Source organism: Rhinopithecus roxellana, chromosome 4, assembly GCF_007565055.1.
Source record: "Rhinopithecus roxellana isolate Shanxi Qingling chromosome 4, ASM756505v1, whole genome shotgun sequence".
NCBI classification, from domain to species: Eukaryota; Metazoa; Chordata; class Mammalia; order Primates; family Cercopithecidae; genus Rhinopithecus; species Rhinopithecus roxellana.
In genome coordinates this window covers 43,700,064-43,720,845 of record NC_044552.1, presented here as the reverse complement: position 1 = coordinate 43,720,845, position 20,782 = coordinate 43,700,064, and the positions used below count along the sequence as shown (strand labels likewise).

General features: G+C 39.8%; 1 pseudogene; it reads right to left on the bottom strand.

Moving 5' to 3' along the window:
- Window positions 1–1,524: 1,524 nt before the first annotated feature.
- Window positions 1,525–3,506, bottom strand: LOC115897021 (annotated as a pseudogene).
- Between the last annotated feature and the right edge of the window lie 17,276 nt (window positions 3,507–20,782).

Here is a 20,782-nt window from a genome sequence, read left to right as displayed (position 1 = left end):
AGATTAGATCTTAAATTTTCTCATCTCAAAAAAATTATGTAAGGTGATGGATACGTTAAATAGCTTTATTTCACAATGTGTATGTGTGTGTGTGTGTGTGTGTGTGTGTATATAAACAGCACACAGTAAACCATAAATATATTTAATTTTTGTCAATTACGCTTTACACCTTAAAAAAGTTGAGAAAACATTCTTTTTTAAAAAGTTGTGGATCAAAGTAGTGATAGATGGTTTTCACTTATTTTCCATCAAAAGTTTATTTGAGCATTCTCTTTCACAGGCACCATTTTGGCTCTGCCCTTCTCAGATATAATAAAATTAATCACACTTAAGAGAATGCCTTTCAGGAGTTCAGAAGTTTAAGGCTAGTAAGGGGAATTTTTTTTTCTTTTCTTTTCTTTTTTTTTTTTTTGAGATGGAGTCTTGTTGTGTCACCGAGACTGGAGTGCAATGGTGCGATCTCAGCTCACTGCAACCTGCGCCTCCCAGGTTCCAGTGATTCTCCTGTCTCAGCCTCCCACGTAGCTAGGACTATAGGCGTGTGCCAACATGCTGGCTAATTTTTGTATTTTTAGTAGAGATAGGATTTCACCATGTTGGCCAGGCTGGTCTCAAACTCCTGACCTCGAGCGATCCACCTGCTTCGGCCTCCCAAAGTGCTGAGATACAGGCATCTGCCACCTTGCCCAGCCAGGGGAGGATTTTTTAATGCTACACAGACCCCAGATTTATTTCTCTGCCTTTGTTCTTGCTCTCTCCAACATTTATTTAAAAATCACAAATTTGATTTAAGGTTTTCTTGCTTAAAAGCCTTTAAAGTTCCCCATTATCTCATCATTTCATATTCCCTAGTATGGAATATAAATTCTTTCACAATCAGGAACTTGTTTCACTCCCTCTAGGCATTCCCTGTTTCTTTCCTGCCCACATCCCCCATATTCCAGAACCCACTATTCTGCCACAACTCAGCTCTGAGGTCGTAACCTCTTCATGAAAGCCTTTTTTGAATCCTAGGTCTCAATTAGATGACCCTCTCTGATTTCCCTTCGCACTTCTTATTTTCCCTACTATAGCACTTTCTGCATTACTGTGATTTGTCTGTTATAATCTGAAGTCAGGCTCTGAATCCAGATTCAAATTATTTGCTATGTGACATAACATTTCTGTACCTCAGTTTCCTCATCTGCAATGTAAAGAACATCACAAGATCTACCTCATAGGTTTGTTGTGAGGATAAAATGAATTGATATGTAGAACAGGCCTAGAATGGCACCAGGCAAGCACTCTAAAGTGTTCGCTACTCACAGCAGTATTTATATATCCTTATGCCACATTCCTACATAGATGCTCTCAGTTTTTTTGTTTGTCTCCATCGTAGCAGCCTGTGAGCTGTGTAGAGCCTGTGACCATGTCCTGTTTTTCCTTCTATTCCTCTCTCCAAGCACAGCCCAGAGTACCAGGGTACATGGTAGAAGTTCAGAAAAGGTTAAGTTAATGTAAACACAACCCTGATTTAATTTTTGAAGGAAAATTTGTATTATTTTAATTATTTTTATGTACAGAAAACTCAACAGTGTACATTTAACCCAGCTTAGTGGCAAGTTCTTTAGCCTTTGCCTTTTCAAGCTTGCCGATGCAAGCCACAGACTTGGGACCCAGGACATTGCCTCCCCAGTGACGGCGGATCTCATTTTATCTGTCATTGTAATCCATCCTGATAGCTTCCAGTAGCTTAGCCAAAGCGTCTTTGTCTTTGAGTTAACCTGTGTGAAGGCGACAGTGGAACAGGTCTTCCTGTGGACTAGACGGCCCAGTCTTGCCTTCCCCTTGGTAATGCAGTAAGGGACCCCCATTTTACCACACAGGCCAGGCAAGAAGACAGCCAGCTCGATGGGATCCACGTCGTGTGCAATCACCACCAGCTGAGCTTTCTTGTTCTCTACCAAGGTGGTGACGGTGTTGACTCCTGCTCGAAGGACAGATGGTCTCTTAGTGGGGATGTCCCCTTTTCCAGCAGTTTTCTTTTTGGCCAGGGCCAACACCCTCTGTTTCTTCTCTTGCTTTGTCTCTGATCTGTACTTGTGGGCCAGTTGAAGTAGCTGAGTAGTTGTTTGGTGGTCCAGGGCCTGAGTGAACTAGTTAATTGCAGGAGGCACTTTCAGTCCCTTATAGAGGATGGCTCTCCACCGCTGCAACCTGATAGAGCGGGGCCATTTCATAAAGCCGGTAAGGTCTCTTTTGGGCTGAATGTCCCATCCAATGTCAAAATTCTTAGGCTGTTTCTCAAACAGGGGATTCACCACTTTCTTAACCTCCTGCTTCTTCATGATAGCAGGGCTGGAGCCACCTTCTTCCCCTTGGCCTTCTTTCCTTTTGGCAGGAGGAGAGAGCCTGATTTATTTTTAAAGATGATAAAATATTGACAAGATTTGAAGTCTTTTTTTTTAAAAAAAAAAAAGAAAGAAAGAAAACCTTTATGTAGTATATATACACAATGGAATACTCTTTATCCCCAGAAAAATGGAATCCTGTCATTGGCAGTAACATGGATAGAACTGGAGGACATTATGTTAAGTGAAATAAGTCAGGAACAGAAAGTTAAACACAGAATGTTCTCACTCATATGTAGAAGCTAAAAAAAAAAATAGTTGATCTTATAGAAGTAAAAAGTAGAACAGGGTATACTAGAGGCTTGGAAGGGTAGAGGGAAGAGGAAAATAGGGAGAGATTTGTTAAAGAATACAAAATTACAACTACATAGGAATAAATTATAGTGTTCTGTAGCATTGTAAGATGCCTGTAGTTAACAATAATATTCAGTTTCAAATTGCCAGAAGGAGGATATTGAATGTACACAACATAAAAAAGTGATAAATGCTTGAGATGATGGATACACTACTCTGATCTAATTAATCACTATATGTTATATGTATCACATCACTATGTACTCCATAATATGTGCAATTATTATGTGTCCATTTGAAAAGTTTAAACAAATGAAAATATTGAAAGAAAAACTTTAAAACTGAGAAATGTGAGCCATACTAGATAACTCTCAGTGACTGGTTTTTTAATCTACATAATAGATTCAAAACAAAATGCTTCATGAGCCCCTCCCTGGATTGCAATTAACGGCGGTGTGAAAAAAAGATGATGTGATTAATCAGAGATAATGTAATCAACCAGGGAAGAAAAGGTGTGCCCCCGCCCCCCTTTCTGGAGTATAAAAGGAGTTGCAAGAGGCTTGGGTCACAATTTGCTGAGCTGAGGGTGAAGCTGTAAAGGTTGAAGCGTTCTTCAGACGACTCTACCTGAGGGTGAAGCTACGAAGATTGAAGCGTTCTTCAGACGACTCTACCTGAGGGTGAAGCTACGAAGGTTGAAGCGTTCTTCAGACGACTCTACCTGAGGGTGAAGCTACGAAGGTTGAAGCATTCTTCAGACGACTCTGCCTGAAGAAAGAACACTGCTACATCGAGGGGTGAGTAGGCCACATGAGCTTTCATGATAAAGGGCCTGTAAGAGCTCCTCGAGCCTTGGTTGGAGTGCATATGTGAATAGGAGGTTTGTTTTTAAACATTTCCATAGTGATATTGGGTTTTGGTTTGTTTTTTTGTTTGTTTTTGAATTGAGACAGGTTCTCCCTCTGTTGCCCAGGCTGGAGCACGGTGGCATGATCTCAGCTCACTGCAGGCTTCACCTCCTGGGTTCAAGCAATTCTCCCTGCGCCAGCCTCTGAGTAGCTGGGATTACAGGCACCTGCCACCATGCCCATCTAATTTTTTGTTTTTAGTAAAGACAGGGATTTCACCATGTTGGCCGGGCCAGTCTCAAACTCCTGACCTCAGGTGATCCGCCTGCCTTGGCCTCCCAAAGTGTTTGGATTACATGCATAAGTCACCGTGCCCAGTCCCATACTTTTTTTTAAAATAACCTTTATTTTTGCTTTGAGAATCTAATCGTACATGCTTGACCATAATTACCTGGACCTTTTGGAAACTGTTGATAGGTTTTTTTTATTTATGAAAGTATTACAAGCCACTATGGGTAATTTGCTGTTATTGTTTGGAGATGGAGTCTCCCGCTGTTGCCCAGGCTGGAGTACAGTGGCTCAATCCCTGCTCGCTGCAACCTCTGCTTTCCAGGTTCAAGTGATTCTCCTGCCTCAGGCTCCCAAGTAGCTGGGACTACAGGCATGCGCCACCACGCCTGGCTAGTTTTGTATTTTTAGTAGAGGCAAAGTTTCACCATGTTGGCCAGGCTGGTCTCGAATTCCTGACCTCAGGTGATCCCCCCGTCTCGGCCTCTTGAAGTGCTGGGATTACAGGCGTGAGCCACTGCACCCGGCCGCTGTGGGTAATTTGGACAACAACAGCAAAAAATAGAAAACAGAAAATAAAACATCCACAATTCACACTGATTTCACAAATAGTCACTACACGCATTTTCACATATTTCTGTCCATGCTTTTTTCCCCATATACAAATATTTTGTCTCAAAACTAGGATTCTATCATATTAAGTTCATTACTTTTAACATTGTTTTATGATCATAACCTTTTTTAAATGAATATTCTTGGGAACTATGATGTAGGTAGTTGCACAAGAGTCTTCATACAGATGTACCAGAACTGTATTTAACTTGTCACCAAAATTGCAAAGTAGTAGAGAGAATGTATATCTGTGTATGTCGATTGTATTCAAACCATTTTTTCCTCCAAAGTATACTATTCAACTTTGAACTACAAATTTTGCATCATCAAATAAGTCCTCAGTAATTGTGTGATACAGCTTAGTCTAATGTAATCTGTTGATGTCAAAGCTCTGCTTTTAATACAAGGCTGAAATTTTGTACCCGAAACCATGCTTCAGGGCCATAAAGTAACAGGATGCTGTTGGCGACTTGGGTTCAGGTAGAATCTCCTACGGTCACTGAATGATTTTCACACACAATTTTGGTCTCCATGACTGTATGTTTCACTAGTGAAAGCCAAAGGTCAATGTGCTTCCTCCTTATAAATAACCAGTTACATGGGTGGCCTAAAAATAAAGTTCTTCTTGGCCAAGACAGGTTAATGAAAGTCAGTTTGGTATCCTGTCATGCAGTATAGCTATTTTAGTGTCTCAGTGTTGCTAAATTTGTCAGCTTTCCCTGGACATTAACACATATTTAGATCTTGATGTTCTAACTAATGAATGACAGCTAAGGAATGTGTACGTTCCTGGTAAAGAATTTATTGTATTATCACTGATTAGGTTGGGGGAGTTGGAATTTAGTATCTGTGTATAGAAGCAGGAAAGGTAAATTATGATTTAAAATTCACCGGATTGTAGGAGAGGAGAAAGGAAGAGGAAATTGTGTCATGAACATAACCAAACTAAACAAAACCATTGCCCAGCCTGGGATTATAATTGTAATGGAGTACAATTAACGTAGTTGACGCAGGTTATTCAAAAGGTTATGACTACAGTTGTTTAAAACAGAAAATACGAAAGAAAAATAGCAGGGCATCAAAGTTAGTAGTATCAGTTGGCCTTATTTTAAGAGGCTTATAACCACACCTGAAAATTTCCAATTACCAATCTAGAAATTTCCATAGACATTGACTATATCTGGGGAGGGGAGGAGTAATTCAGTGCTTTAATTTAAATTTTAAAAAATTCAGAAGACTGAAAGCACAAATATTCAAAGTAACAGATGGTAGCCTCCTCTCAGAGGCAATAAAAAGACTTTACAATCCTCACCAGAAGTGTATTTAGTTATAATTTAGTTTTGCAGTTTTTTTTAAGTATATTCCATTACAGTAGAAATTTTCTCTATTCTTGTCAAGCTTCTGGTCTCTCTTAAACCTCAAAGCATATGAAAAGCATTCTATTCATGTTCTTTTATCATAATACTGGGAGTATCTTGTCCAAAACTTGACCAGAAATTCTTATACACTTTCTTCTAGACTGAAGTCCCAAATCCTTAGAAGACTATTTCAAGGGCTTTACCTCCACTGCCACATTACAACCTTCCAGGCCGAATTAGGTATCTCTCCTCAGTCTTCCCATAGCACACAATAAGGAACATCTATTATATAATTTAGGCCGGGTGCGGTGGCTCACGCCTGTAATCCCAGCACTTTGGGAGGCCAAGGTGGGCAGATTACTTGAGGTCAGGAGTTCAAGACCAGCCTGGCCAACATGGTGAAACCCCATCTCTACTAAAAATACAAAAATTAGACGTGGTGGCCAGCTACTAGGGAGGCTGAGGCATGAGAGTAGCTTGAACCGGGGAGGTAGAGGTTGCAGTGAGCTGACATCACACCTAGCCTGGGTGACAGAGTGAAACTCTGTCTCAAAAAAAGGAACAATTTATCAAGCTGTATTGTCACTGTTTACATATGGGTCACTTTTGGGGACAATCTTACTCTTATTTATGTTTGTATATCCACCTCTTAGGCAATGCTGGTGTATAGTAGATTTTCACAGAAATTATATCAGAATCATACAAGGAGACAATTGTGTTTTTAGCATCAATGCCGGAAGTTCTGAATCACATGGTATGGTTTCTGTTAACATGTGGTTGATATCAGAACACAGCCAAGCAAAGCAGCAATTATTCCATGTATTCCTAGAAGATTCATACCTCCTTTTCTTTTCATCTTTCCACTCCCAAAGCAATTGCTCTTCATTTCTGGTAATATAAGAATAGTGCTAATTGACCCTTTCTTCTCCAAAGAAGATCTAGTTGGCTCAGCAAAGAAAATGGATTCTGTAGATCTTTAGAGGCTGCCCTGAGTAGAGGTACATGACTTTCCAGGGCAAACATTTCCATCATTAGAGGATTGAAACAGATTTTTAGAATGAAACAAGGACCTTTGGAGAGTTCACTGGAAATTAGAATATTTAACCATTCAATATTCTTGTCACAGTCATTAGATTAGATCTAGACTAATAGGAAGGAAAATCCTTGAAATTCCTGATGCCCAAAAAGTATCTCCCTTTCTCCAGTGTCTTCAGTCATCCATTTGTATAAATGACATGAGGCCTGGGTTACCGGAAGTATTACTACTGCCAGTGTAGCTGCCGCTGCTATCACAGTTCTTGGCACCACAAAAAATCTCTGTGCCTATTGCAGTAGTTATGGAGGATTTTGTCTCCCTGAATGATATATCAACTTTGTATTACCAAAGGCATACATCCACTCTGTCTAGCAATGATGAGCTACCTGACAGCAACAGTACCTGGGAGCTTTTAGGATTCACAGACCCCACCTTGTGAATCAAAATCATCTCAAGTGCCTCTAAAGGGCTTGGAGGCCACAGCCTCAGAGAAATTTGTATATTAATTAATAGACCTATGGATCCCAATTTTATGAAAGGAACAATGAGTCTGGGAGTTCAGCTTTCAGTTTTTCGTTTTGTTTTCTTTTTGTTTTCAGATATGGTCTAGCTCTGTCACCCAGGTTGGAGTGCAGTGGCAGGATCTCAGTTCACTGCAAGCTCTCCTTCCCTGGCTCAAGTGATCCTCCCACCTCAGCCTCCTAAGTAACTGGGATTACAGGCATGTACCACCACACCCAGATAATTTTTGTATTTTTTGTATAGAGCTGGGGTTTCACCATGTTGACCAGGCTGGTCTCAAACTCCTGACCTCAAGTGATCCCCCTGCCTCCACCTCCCAAAGTGCCAGTAACACAGGCATCATCCATAATGCCTGGCCCAGTTTTAAGTTTTGAGTGGCTCATTTACTCGGTGAATTCTAATCTCTTTTTAAGTAAAACGGGATAGCTCCTCCCAATGCAGTGTTAGAGTCGGGAAGAGGTGCAATCAGATAATAAAAGGGAAATCATTTGAGGAGTTAAATTGCATGGAAATGCAAGGTTCATTTCTGTTATGAGGACCTCCCATTGGCTCTGAGATAAATGCCACTTTCTGTGAGCACTTGGATAGGGTGAGTCACTTATCCTTCCAGAGCTTTTTTCCCTGAGGTATAATTGGAGGATCTTCCAGGCCTTTCCAGCTCTACCTTTGCATGGCTCTAAAATTTGTTCATCTTATGTTTAGAAAAATTTTATTCCCCAGCACCGTACTGCATTTGCTGCCTTTCATCACTCTAACAGCTTTTTAAATCTCAGCTCCTCCAAAAAGGCATGTAGACGTAAACACTTCACAATTTCCTTTTACAATGACCATTGCAGGTAGAAAGGCTGGGTTATGTAGTTACAGTGCTTTGCAAATATAAAAACCACTTTAAAATAAAAGATAACTATGTAGAAGCCAAGAATTTTTAAAAACTAAGAACCTTAAGGGTCATTTCTAATGGTTTTCATAGTATCATAAATTGTGTGCATGGCTGCAGAATAAAAGCCTAATTAGGGTGTGACTATCACAGGATATTTGCCATACTGAGTTAAGTCCTATAAGTACAGTAGCCACCTACCAGTTTTTCTCTTCCCAAAAAGGATGTAATTGAAGGAAAACTATTGTAAATACAGATGCTTCTTGACAACTTACAATTGGGTTATGTCCTAATAAACCCATCTTAAGTCAAAGAATATTTTAAGTTGAAAATGCATTTAATATCTCAGTACAGCCATGGCAAAAGTGAGACAATCATAAAAGTTGAACCATCATAAGTAGAGGGACCTCTGTATTGTAAAATCTGTTCTTAAATAAGCTCTTTATCAATACCACTGATTGGTCAGTAATTTCAATTTATGTATAGATTACCCACTAGTCAACAGAACATATGCAATTCACTTCTCAATTAAACTGTTTTTTTTTTTTTTTTTTTTGAGACAGAGTCTCACTCTGTCACCCAGACTGGAGTGCAATGGTGTGATCCCAGTTCACTGCAACTTCTGCCTTCCTGGTTCAAGCAATTCTCCTGCCTCAGCCTCCCAAATAGCTGGGATTATAGGTGTGTACCAGAACACCCAGCTAATTTTTGCATTTTTAGTAGAGACAGGCTTTCACTATGTTGGCCAGGCTGGCGAACTCCTGGCCTCAAGTGATCTTCCTGCCTCAGCCTCCCAAAGTGGTGAGATTACAGGAGTGAGCCACCGTACTCAGCCTCAATTAAACTTTAATATTATTCACCCTTTCTTTGGTATAACACAATAAAGATAATAGAAATATTTTCCCTAAATTTCCAAAAAGTTACTCCAGTTTTCAAGTTCACGTTTTGCAAATCTAAAAATCTAATCACCCTAATACAAGAAAACAATTTATTTTCTTAATTTAAAAAATTTTTTTACTGTGATTGTTTTATTTTGAGACAGGCGCTTGCTTTGTTGCCCAGACTGGAGTGCAATGCCAGAATCACAGCTCAAGGCTTCCTCCTGCCTCAGCCTCCAGAGTAGCTAGGAATACAGGTATATACCACTAAACCTGGCTTTTTTTTTCCTTGCCTATGTGTTTGTGTGTGTGTGTGTGTGTGTGTGCGTGTGTGTGTGTATATATATAGTAGAGATGAGGTCTCACTATGTTGCCCAGGCTGGTCTCAAGCTCCCGGGCTCAAGCGATTCTGCCATCTTGGCCTCCCAAAGTGCTGGGATTACAGGCGTTGAGCCACTATGCTCTGCCTAATAAAACAACTTAAAGATATTACAGCAAACTTGCCCTAGGTGTGCCTTGTTAGGTATTTTCTCAGGGCATGGTTTCTGTATGCCTCATAATGCATAATGGGAGGATGATACCACAGGGGAAGTTAAGTCTAAAATTCTCTGAGCAAAGGCTTTGCCAAAGAGATCAGCATGTCACTATCGCTTTGGGTGAATCTGTACTACATCAATAATTTATTCCTGAGTCACTGATACTGCTTGTCACTTCTTGTTATTCATTTCAAAGAATAAAAAGTATGATTATTCTAAACAATAACGTAAAAGTGAATTGTTAATCGCCTTTTACAAGAAATGCCCAAATATGACAAGCAGAAATAAGTAAACAATCTGTAGCACTTAGGTGATACTATCGAAGATAAACCCATCTGTTATCATCATCACTTCTTGATTTCATCCTCTAATCTCATTGTCTGCTGCCAGATCCTGTTTCTCAGGGTTTCTGTTTTCTACCAAACACTAGCAGAGTCATCCAAACATCCTGAAATCAAGCATGAAACAATAATAGCATAAAATATGCTAGTTTCTTATTGAATACTTATTATATGCCAAGCACTGTGTTAAGCACAGGGAAATTAACAGAACACAGCCCCTGCCTTGGATCTTCAAAAGGTATGAGGGAGATAGATGATGTTTAAAAAATGATTATCATCAAGCAATGAATGCTGCAGCAGAGGTATTTCCAAGGTACAATGGAAGTTCAGGGAATGGAATATCTGTGTTGATGAGGAAATCAGGAAAATTTAATTTAAAAATTAATATTAGGTGTGGGCATGGCAGCTCATGCCTGTAACCCCAGAACTTTGGGAGGCCAATGCAGGTGGATCACCTGAGGTCAGGAGTTTGAGACCAGCCTGGCCAACATGGTGAAACCCTGTCTCTACTAAAAACACAAAACTTATCTGGTGTAGTGTGTGTGCCTGTAATCCCAGCTACTCAGGAGACTGAGGCACGAGAATCGCTCCACATATATATACACACACATATATATGAATGAAGGTTGAAATGAGTCGAGATCGCACCACTGCACTCCAGCCTGGGCTACAGAGTGAAACTACATTTCATAAAAATTAAAATTAACATTAGGTTTTAGGGGAAGTAGCAAGAGAACATTCCAGGTAAAAGGAATTGCAAATACAAAGCCATGGAGGTCTGAGAAAGTGTGGCATATATGTTAGAAATCATGATTGGTTTCAAACATCTAGAAAGCATAATGGAGTGCAGCAGGAGGTAGGGCTATAAGGCAGTCATGATCTTGAAGAGTCTTAAATATTTAAACATCTTGCAAAAGAGTTGGGACTTTGTCTAAAAGTCAGTGTAGGATCATTGAAGGATTTTGAGCAAGAGGACAGCAAGATCAGATATGTATTTTTTAAAATGACACTGAACATATGCTTTTTTTTTTTTTTTTTTTTTTTTTTTTGAGATGGAGTCTTGCCCTGTCACCCAGGCTAGAGTACAGTGGTGTAATCTCGGCTCACTGCAAACTCCACCTCCTGGGTTCAAGCCATTCTCCTGCTGGGACTACAGGCACCCACCACCATGCCCAGCTAATTTTTGTATTTTTAGTAGAGACGGGGTTTCACCATATTGGCCAGGCTGGTCTCGAACTCCTGACCTTGTGATCCACCCGCCTCGGCCTCCCAAAGTGCTGGGATTACAGGCGTGAGCCACCGTGCCCGACTACATATGCATTTTTCAAATGCAGGGTGGATTAGATGGGACAAGACAAGTCATTGAGTTAAGTTATTGCAGTACAACTCAGAAAATATTGTGGAAGGAAGTAAAAGGGGGAAGGAGGGAGGGATGGAAGAGAGAAGGAAGCAGGGAAGGAAGGAAGCAGCAAATGAACAAATAATGCTTTTGACAATAAAAAATTAGAAGGAGGGGGACAGTTTCTGAGCCACTGCTCTCCAGTCTCGATAGAATGTGGTAACCAGTCAGACAGAAAAGAAGAAAAGGGAGGAGTCTAGTAAGACTGCCATGTCTGTGGCTTGAGCACCTGAGGGACAAAGTTTCCAGTCATTGTCTCATGATAACAGTAAGATGAACAGGTCTCATGGGGGAAGAGAGATTATTGACTAAATCTAAGCCATGTTGAATATAAGGTGCCTCAGTTCATTCCATGGAAATATATATACACCCAGAGCTCAGAAGAGAAGACTTTACTGGAAGCACATCTTAGAGTCATCACTGAATGTTTGGAAGTTGAGACCAAATAAGTCCTCTAAGTAAGTCTGAAACTGTAAAGTATATGAGAATGGCAGAGAAAGAATAGGAAATATTCTTTAAAATACCAACACCTATAGGGCAGCAAGGCAGAGGAAGACAGGCCATCCCAGGGGCCCCCATAAATGTAGGCAAAACAAGAGAGTTTCAAGAAAGAAATAAAGATATGGAATGAGTTTCCTCATCTGTCAAGTAGGATTGTCGTAAGACTTACATAATGCTCCTAAAGTGTCTATTACAGTGCCTGCACATAGTAAGCACTGAATAAATGTTGAAGAGTGAATAGCTTTAAACAGGACACATCAAAGGCCATAAGGATGGCTTGACTGTATGGAGGCATGAAGGATAGATCATTTTGCTCACTCTGCTCCCCTTATCAGTCAAAAGAACACTGGAGAGATGAATCACTGATGTTCACCATGTCCATTAGCGGGAAATTAACAAGTTTAACTTCACCAAAATCAGTTCACATTTACAAATAACATGCTAATGAAGAAAAATATATCTTATAAATACTCCCTTGTAACAAAGATTATTAAAGCTGTTCTACATTAATTAAAAGAATCATAATATAATGATACCTGTAAACAGCAGGGACTTCAGTGGAGTTATTAGGGGAAGTGATAGTGTATAAAGCTATTTGACAGTTTTATTTCCATCCTTACTTGTAAAAACAGAAAATTTACTTTTCACAATGAACACTAAATAAAAGAAAAATGGCTTAAATAGCAGCAAAGAAAAAATCATTTGGTTTAAAAAATGAATTTCACGGCCAGGCGCAGTGGCTCACACCTGTAATCCCAGCACTTTGGGAGGCCGAGGTGGGCAGATCATGAAATCAGGAGATGGAGACCATCCTGGCTGACATGGTGAAACCCCGTCTCTACTAAAAATACAGAAGTTAGCCAGGCATGGTGGTGTATGCCTGTAGTCCCAGCTACTCAGGAGGCTGAGGCAGAAGAATCACTGGAACCCAGGAAGCAGAGGTTGCAGTGAGCCAAGATCACGCCACTGCACTCCAACCTGGGTGACAGAATGAGACTCCATCTCATAAAAGAAAAAAATGAATTTCACAGCCAGATGTGGTGGCTCATACGTGTAATACTAGCACTTTGGGAGTCTGAGGCAGGTTTGCCCAGGCTGGTTTCGAACTCCTGGGCTCAAGCAATCCTCCTGCCTCAGCCTCCCAAAGTACTGGAATTACAGGGGTGATCCACCGTGCCTGGCCAGAATGGTGTTTTTTCTTGACAACAGCAACCCAGGATGGACATACCAGGAATATATAATATTGTCAAAGATTAGGGAGTGGCCTCATCCATGAAAGACTAAGGAAGGTACCTCATGGTAATGTACTTCATAACATATCTAACCAATTTCCATAGTTTTCATCATTTACAATAGTGCCTCCCAATAAAAACAAATTACTTGAAAAGTGAAAAATACCAGCCTGGCAAACATGGGGTAACCCCGTCTCTACTAAAAATACAAAAAATCAGCCTTGAGGCAGGAGAATCACTTGAATCCAGGCAGCAGAGGTTGCAGTGAACTGAGATCACACCATTGCACTCCAGCCTGGATGACAAGAGCAAGACTCCGTCTCAAAAAAAAAAAAAAAAAAAAAAGAAAGAAAAAAAAAAAGAGAGAAGTGAAAAGTAAAAAAACAAAACACAAAGCCTTTTTTTTTTTTTTCTCTTGAGACAGAGTCTCATTCTCTTGCCCAGGCTGGAAAGCAGTGCACACCATCTAGGCTTACTGCAACCTCTGCCTCCCAAGTTGAAGTGATTCTCCTGCCTCAGCCACCCGAGCTGGCATTACAGGCATGTGCCACTATGGCCCACTAATTTGTGTATTTTTTTTAAGTAAAGATGGGTTTTTGCCATGTTGACCAGCCTGGTCTCTAACTCCTGACCTCAGGTGATCTGCCCTCCTCGGCCTCCCAAAGTGCTGGGATTACAGGTGTGAGCCACTGCACCCGGCCACAAAGCCTAATTTTTGAAATTAAGTTCAATAGAAATAAAGTTACCCTGTCAAATTGCTGTAAAAGTTTTTAAATGCTTGCTCTTGATTTCGATGCTTATCTCCTCTCAGATCAGTTCATAGATGGGCACCAGTTCACAGACTACAGTGGGAGTAGCATTAGTCTAGGGAACAACTTCTGTTGAAATAGCCATCAGAATGAAAAGGAAGGGCAGATTTTCAGTAAAGTATTGCGTAATCATATTTTATGATTCACTTTTTACTAAACTCATGGAAGGATGACATATAAGCCCAAATGCCAGTGCATCTGTAATGGAATAATTCCTTTACAGGATCAGAACATGTAGGAAGCCAAATTAATAATTGACAGCTTGTTTGTTTAGCAAAGAACCAGAGAATAAGAAAGTAAATAACCTTAAGGGATATTTCAAGGCCATAAGTGCAGCCTAACAGAGTAATGGAAGCAGGGACTCTTACAGTTAAGCCACTGGAATTTGAATTCCAGCTGCATCACATAATACTTGTATGACCCTAAGCTTTCTGAGGCTGCATGTCCTGATTTTGATAATGGGGATAATATCAATCTGGAGAGATTTATGAAAGGATTAATATAGTGCTTAATACAGTAGCCAACACATAGTAAGCACTCAATAAATGTCAGTCAATGTTATTAATACTATCCTAAAATAAGGTATATTTCTACAACAACCAGCATGTTTAGTACAGATTCAATGCCTCTTCCCTAGACAGTGCCTGATAAACACTGACAACCTTCAAATCTTTAGACCTTTCTCCTCCGTGTAGCCAGTCATCATCTTCCTTCTGTTCTCACAATCTTCCTCTGGGCAGATAAAATAAAATTGATTTTGTTTCGCTTACAATCACATTCCAGGGCAGCCTCCTTTAGGTTATACCCAAGTCACCTTGGGTTTTAGATGTTTCCAAACGTTTAGAGGCAATTTCTTGGTTTATAGCCACAAGCATGATATATAAACAACTAAGTTCCCAGGGAGCTTCTCACTGGTTGGGCATTATATTCTCACATTTGATGGCTAATAAATACACATTGAAAGTAAATTATAATCAGATTAACTATCCAAGAACATGGAATCACAATGAAAGTGGTTATAATGTTTTTGACAATTGCTGTCAGGTTAGGATAAGATGGTGTTTCTATCTCTGCTGCAGAAAGCACAATAAGGCTACAGACCTATCAGTGCAACCTCTTTGAGCATTTATCTGATTTTTCCCCAACTGTAAGAGCAACATTTTTGGAAAAAAATTACAAAATATAGGAAATTACAAATAAAAAATTGTTCATCATTACATCACCCAGTGACACCCATAAAGTATTTAAATGTCAGTTATTACCTGTTAACATTTTAGTTGATTTCTTTCTCTTTTTTCGTAGTGTTGTTTCTTTTTATTTAACATTACAATTATTTATGTTAAAGACATTAAGTTTTTCTTTTTTTTTTTTTTTTTTTTTTTTTGAGGCGGAGTTTTGCTCTTGTTTCCCAGGCTGGAGTGCAATGGTGTGGTCTGGGCTCACCACAACCCCCACCTCCCAGGTTCAAGTGATTCTCGTGCCTCAGCCTCCCAAGTAGCTGGGATTACAGGCACCATCCACCACACCCAGCTAATTTTGTATTTCTAGTAGAGACAGAGACAGTGTTTCTCCGTGTTGGTCAGGCTGGTCTCCAACTCCTGACCTCAAGTGATCCAACTGTCTTGGCCTCCCAAAGTGCTGGGATTACAGGCGTGAGCCACCAAGATACTTTTAATATCTGAAAAGTATTTCATTATATAGATACTTTAAGTGATATCACCCACTATGAGTTGATTTTTTAACTAATTTCTATCTCAGAGTCTGAGTATTCTAACAAATTCAACAAAACAGTGCAAATATGTGTTTAGCACATAGCTTGGAAAACAATAAGAGCACAATAAATTTTAGCTATACTTGCCGTTATAGTAATCTATCAGGAGTTTAATTGTTCTCTTAAAACCTAAATACACAGTTTTTAGGAGTCCCGCTGCTGTATTCTCAAAACCCTCAGAAATAGTGTGTTTCTCTAAGTATAATTTGAGTGCCTTTATTTATTTTAAGTTTCTGGTTTATTCCTTACAAACATATTGCTAATGAAAATGTGAAATTATGAAACTTTTCATCAGTGTGTCTATACATTCAGCACCACAACATAAAATAGGCTCAAAATCATGGCTTTATATCTCTGGCCTTTGACAACAATTTGGAGGCAGTGGGGCATTTTGTGATGTAAATCTTCTCCATTGTATTTCTGTATTTCTAATCTCTCCACTTTCTCTGACTCCACTGTCCTGATCATAGTCAACAACAACATTGTCTTCCATTTGACAAGGGAGGAAATCTCAAGTGTTTCACCCTGTTAAAATCATTCTACTCCAGGGCCTTCTCCAGTCCATTCTCCACAGAACAGAAAAACAATTTTCTTAAAACACATTTCCTGATATGTGGTGTGATTCACTGTCAGTGAAATAAATCCAAATTCTTTCCATGGCCTGCAAGGTCCTGCATGATCCAGTCCCTGCTAGATGTCTGGGCTTATTTCCTTCGCTTGTATTGCTGCAGTCCCTCAGGTCTTCCAACTCCTTGAGTACCACCAAACTCCCACCTGAAATTTCGTGTTGTCATTTCCTCCACCAAAAATATCTCTCTTCCTCCCCCTCTTTTTGTGATTCATTCTCATCATTTAGATCTGGATCTCCTGGGAGACACCACCCCTGACTTCACTGTCTAAAGTAAGTCACCCCAGTCATTCTGTTGACCTCCTTCACAGCACAGATTATAAATATATTCTATGCTTATTTACTTGTTATTTTCTCTCTTTCCTCAACTGTATATAAATTTCACTGGGGCAGAAAACATGTTTATGTTTTTCATAAGATAGCAGAGTGCCTGGCATATGCTAGGCATTTAACACATATGTGCTGGGGAAGGAGGGAAGGTTGACAGCCACAGCTGTGGATGTAGGTGAAAACCCCAAGGAAAGTGGAAAGTGAGTCCAGGAGGCCCTAGGACAAAACTCTAGTGAACACCATTGTTAATGGGATTGAGAGACTAAGAACCCTGCAAAGAAAACTTAGACAAACTGGGAATGGGATGCCCTAATAGAATTTTATGTGGGAAAATAATATGATAGAATCCAAATAAATAGTGGTTGAGTATTTATTATGTGCATTAATATGTCTGAGGATTAAAGAAATACATTATAGGACAACTATATTTAATGATGGCTCATGCTTGTAATCCCAGCACTTTGGGAGGCCAAGGCAGGCAGATCACTTGAGGTCAGGAGTTCGAGACCAGCCTGGCCAACATGGAGAAACCCCTTCTCTACTGAAAATACAAAAATTAGCCGAGTGTGGTGGCAGGTGCCTGTAATCCTAACTGCTTGGGAGACTGAGGCAGGAGAATCACTTGAACCCGGGAGATGGAGGTTGCAGTTAGCCAAGATCGCGTCATTGCATACTCCAGGCTGGGTAACAGAGCGAGACTCTGTCTCAAAAAAAAAAAAAAAAAAAAAAAAAAAAAAAAAAAAAAAATTTCAAAAGGCTTCTATACTCATTTTCTCTTTTGTTCAGTATCTTCCAACCATGAATGGAGCTATAGAAATACACGAAGATAGCAATGTTTGTTGAACATCCCTAGTTAAAAAGCAACTGTGTCAGGATAGGAAAAAAGCATGACTATTGTAGCTTTTGTTAAATAAATATTATTATGCTTGCAGGAAATTGTTCAACAACATTTCTCCTTATGTAAGGCCTGCCCCAGTAATGCTGCTTAGGTCAGTGTCTGTCTGGATTATCTGCAGCCTAAATGCCAACTCTGTAAATTAAACCTGTCAAGTGACAGCTTTGCCATAGCATGCATATCCAACCTTTAAAATTTATTTATACTCCATTCCCTTTCTCTAGCCAGATTAAATTCTCCTTTCCTAAGCTATTTTTGCCTCAGTTCAGACTGTGGCATAATTCAACATGTTCTAAACAATCACATGGAGACTGTGGCCTTCCTGATTTTCAATTCCCAAATGATTTTTATTCAGGCTATAGAACAGCAACAGAAATTTCACCAAATTTACTAAAATAAGAAGAGTCTTCTCAAACCAGATTCCTCCAGGTACCAGTAGGCAAATCAGTCATGAGTTATTTATAGATTCATAATAAATCCTTTATTCAGTGCCCCAAGGAAATGGTGACTTTCAGCATGCAAATGAAAAGTATTCTCTTACTAATCAATCTGTCCATCATTTCTTTTTTGTTTTTCCTTGAGAAAGAGGGTCTTTGGTCTGTTGCCCCAGATGGAGTGCAACGGGATGATCACAGCTCACTGCAGCCCCAAACTCCTGGGTTCAAGCAATCCTCCCACTTCAACCTCCCAGGGAGCTACATCTACAGGAATACACCATCATGCCCAGATAATTTTTTTTTCCTTTTGTAGAGACAGGGTCTGACTGTGTTGCCTACATCTTAATACGCATACTAAGTCCTTAACATGCATACTAAGCTCCTACAGAAGTAAATACTATATTAAGCGGCAGAATTACGAATGTGAATACACGTTCTCATTTGATTTGGAGACTACCTAGGCAACTTTCAGGTTTATATTTAGATTGATTACAATTAGACATGAAAAATAAGGGACAGAGAATGGGCCTAATAGAGATTGATTCAAGAGAATTGTTTCTTAAAATAGACTTAAAAAAAAAAAGTTGTTCAAAACTGCCTTAATCAATTTTACAGAAAAAATATTACCTCAAATGGTTTGATTTGATGACTTGATAAGATGTTACTTCTGATCCAGCAGGATTCATTTATTAAGGGTACATTTACATCTGTAGTACCCTCCTAGGTGGGTGACTGTTTCTATGTATCTGACTCTGAACAAAACACAGTAGCCCACAGGCAGCTATTGACCTTTGGACTTTGTCTTTAGGCCAGATTCCTTAAAAGGCTTGTTGTGGCAAGTTTATTTGCTCATTGGAAATTTCTGTGTCTAAAATTCCCACTGAAATTAGGATGTAGCACTGCTACAGCGTTTTGATTATTCATCAAAACTTATTCGAAAGACTTTTGATAAAACTTTAAATCAATGTCTTAAGGAAGAATATTAAGTCACTTTTTAACATAGAGCATGTTTTAGTTTTGAATAAAATTTAAGCAGTGCAAATTATATGTCCATAGAGATTCAAGCATAGGCATACCTTGGAGATATTGCAAGTTCAGCTCCAGACCACCACAATAAAACAAATATTACAATAAAGGAAGCCACATGCATTTTTTTGTTTCCCATTTACACTATTTTGTTGTCTGTTAAGTGTGCATAGCACTATGTCTAAAAAATGTACATAGCTGTTTTGTCCCACTGAACCCATAGCTGGAGTTGCCTTAAAAGCAGCAGCAGGAGAATTCCTGCAAGAGAGTACCCCAAACCATTTGGAGACAGGACTGGTTTGAGGTTTCAAAGAAAGAAGCTCCAAATGCCAGAGTGATCAGTCCAAAACATTTATTAAAGGAACTTGCAGGGTGTTGCAATGTATCATTGTGATGGACAGCAAAAGAAAAGTGTTGTTTTACCCACATAAGTCTGTAGTCAGGGGGTGAGGAGATGGAGTTTACATGAAAATTTAAGGAATTTGGCTCAGGGTCGGGGTCAGTTTGTTTCCAGTAAACCTAGATACTATTATCAGTGGCTGGGAATGTTCAAGCTGGTTTGGGTTCAAGCCAGCTGAGGAAAACCTATGGCTACGGCTGGTGGGTCACTGTGATTTTGGTCAGGACACAGAAAGGAAGTGGGGGAAACGGGTACCCTACAATACCTTAATTTAAAAATACTTTTGGCTGTGCGCGGTGGCTCAAGCCTGTAATCCCAGCACTTTGGGAGGCCGAGACGGGCGGATCACGAGGTCAGGAGATTGAGACCATCCTGGCTAACACGGTGAAACCCCATCTCTACTAAAAAAATACAGTAAAACTAGCCGGGCGAGGTGGCAGGCGCCTGTAGTCGCAGCTACTGGGGAGGCTGAGGCAGGAGAATGGCATAAACCCGGGAGGCAGAGTTTGCAGAGCCGAGATCGTGCCACTGCACTCCAGCCTGGGCAACAGAGCGAGACTCCATCTCAAAAAAAAAAAAAAAATACTTTTGCTAAAAAATGCTAACAATCATCGGAGCCTTCAGCAAGTCATAATCTTTGCTGTTGGAGAATCCTGCCTCAATGATGATGGCAGCTGACTGATCAGGGAGGTAGTTGCTGAAGGTTAAGGTGGCTGTGGCAATTTCTTAAAATAAGACACTGGAGTTTGCTGCATTGATGACTCTTCACAAAAAATTTATCTGTAGCAGGCAGTGCTGTTTGATAGTATTTTACGCACAAGAGAACTCCTTTCAAAGTTGTAGTCAGTCCACTGCTTTATCAGCCAAGTTTATGTGATATTCTAAATTCTTTATCATTTCAACAATGCTCACGGCATCTTCACCAGCGGTAGATTCTATCTCAAGAAACACTCTCTTTTCTCCTTCATAAGAAGCAACTCCTCATTCATTCAAGTTTGATCATAAGATTGCAGCAATTTACTCACCTTTTCAGACTCTGTTTCTAACTCAAATTATCTTGCTATTTCCACCATATCTGTAGTGATTTCCTCTACTAAAGTCTTGAACCCCCTCAAGGTCATCCATGAGAGTTGGAGTTAACTTCTTTCAAACTCTTGTTCATGCTGATATTTTTACCTCCTCTCATGAATGTTCTTAATGGCATCTAGAATCCTTTCCAGAATGTTTTTGGTTTACTTTGCTTAGATCCATCAGCGGAATCACCATCTATGGCAACTTATGACCTTATGAAATGTACTTAAATATTAAAACCTGAAAGTCAAAATTAATCCTTGATCTATGGGTTGCAGAATGGATGCTGTGTTAGCAGGCATG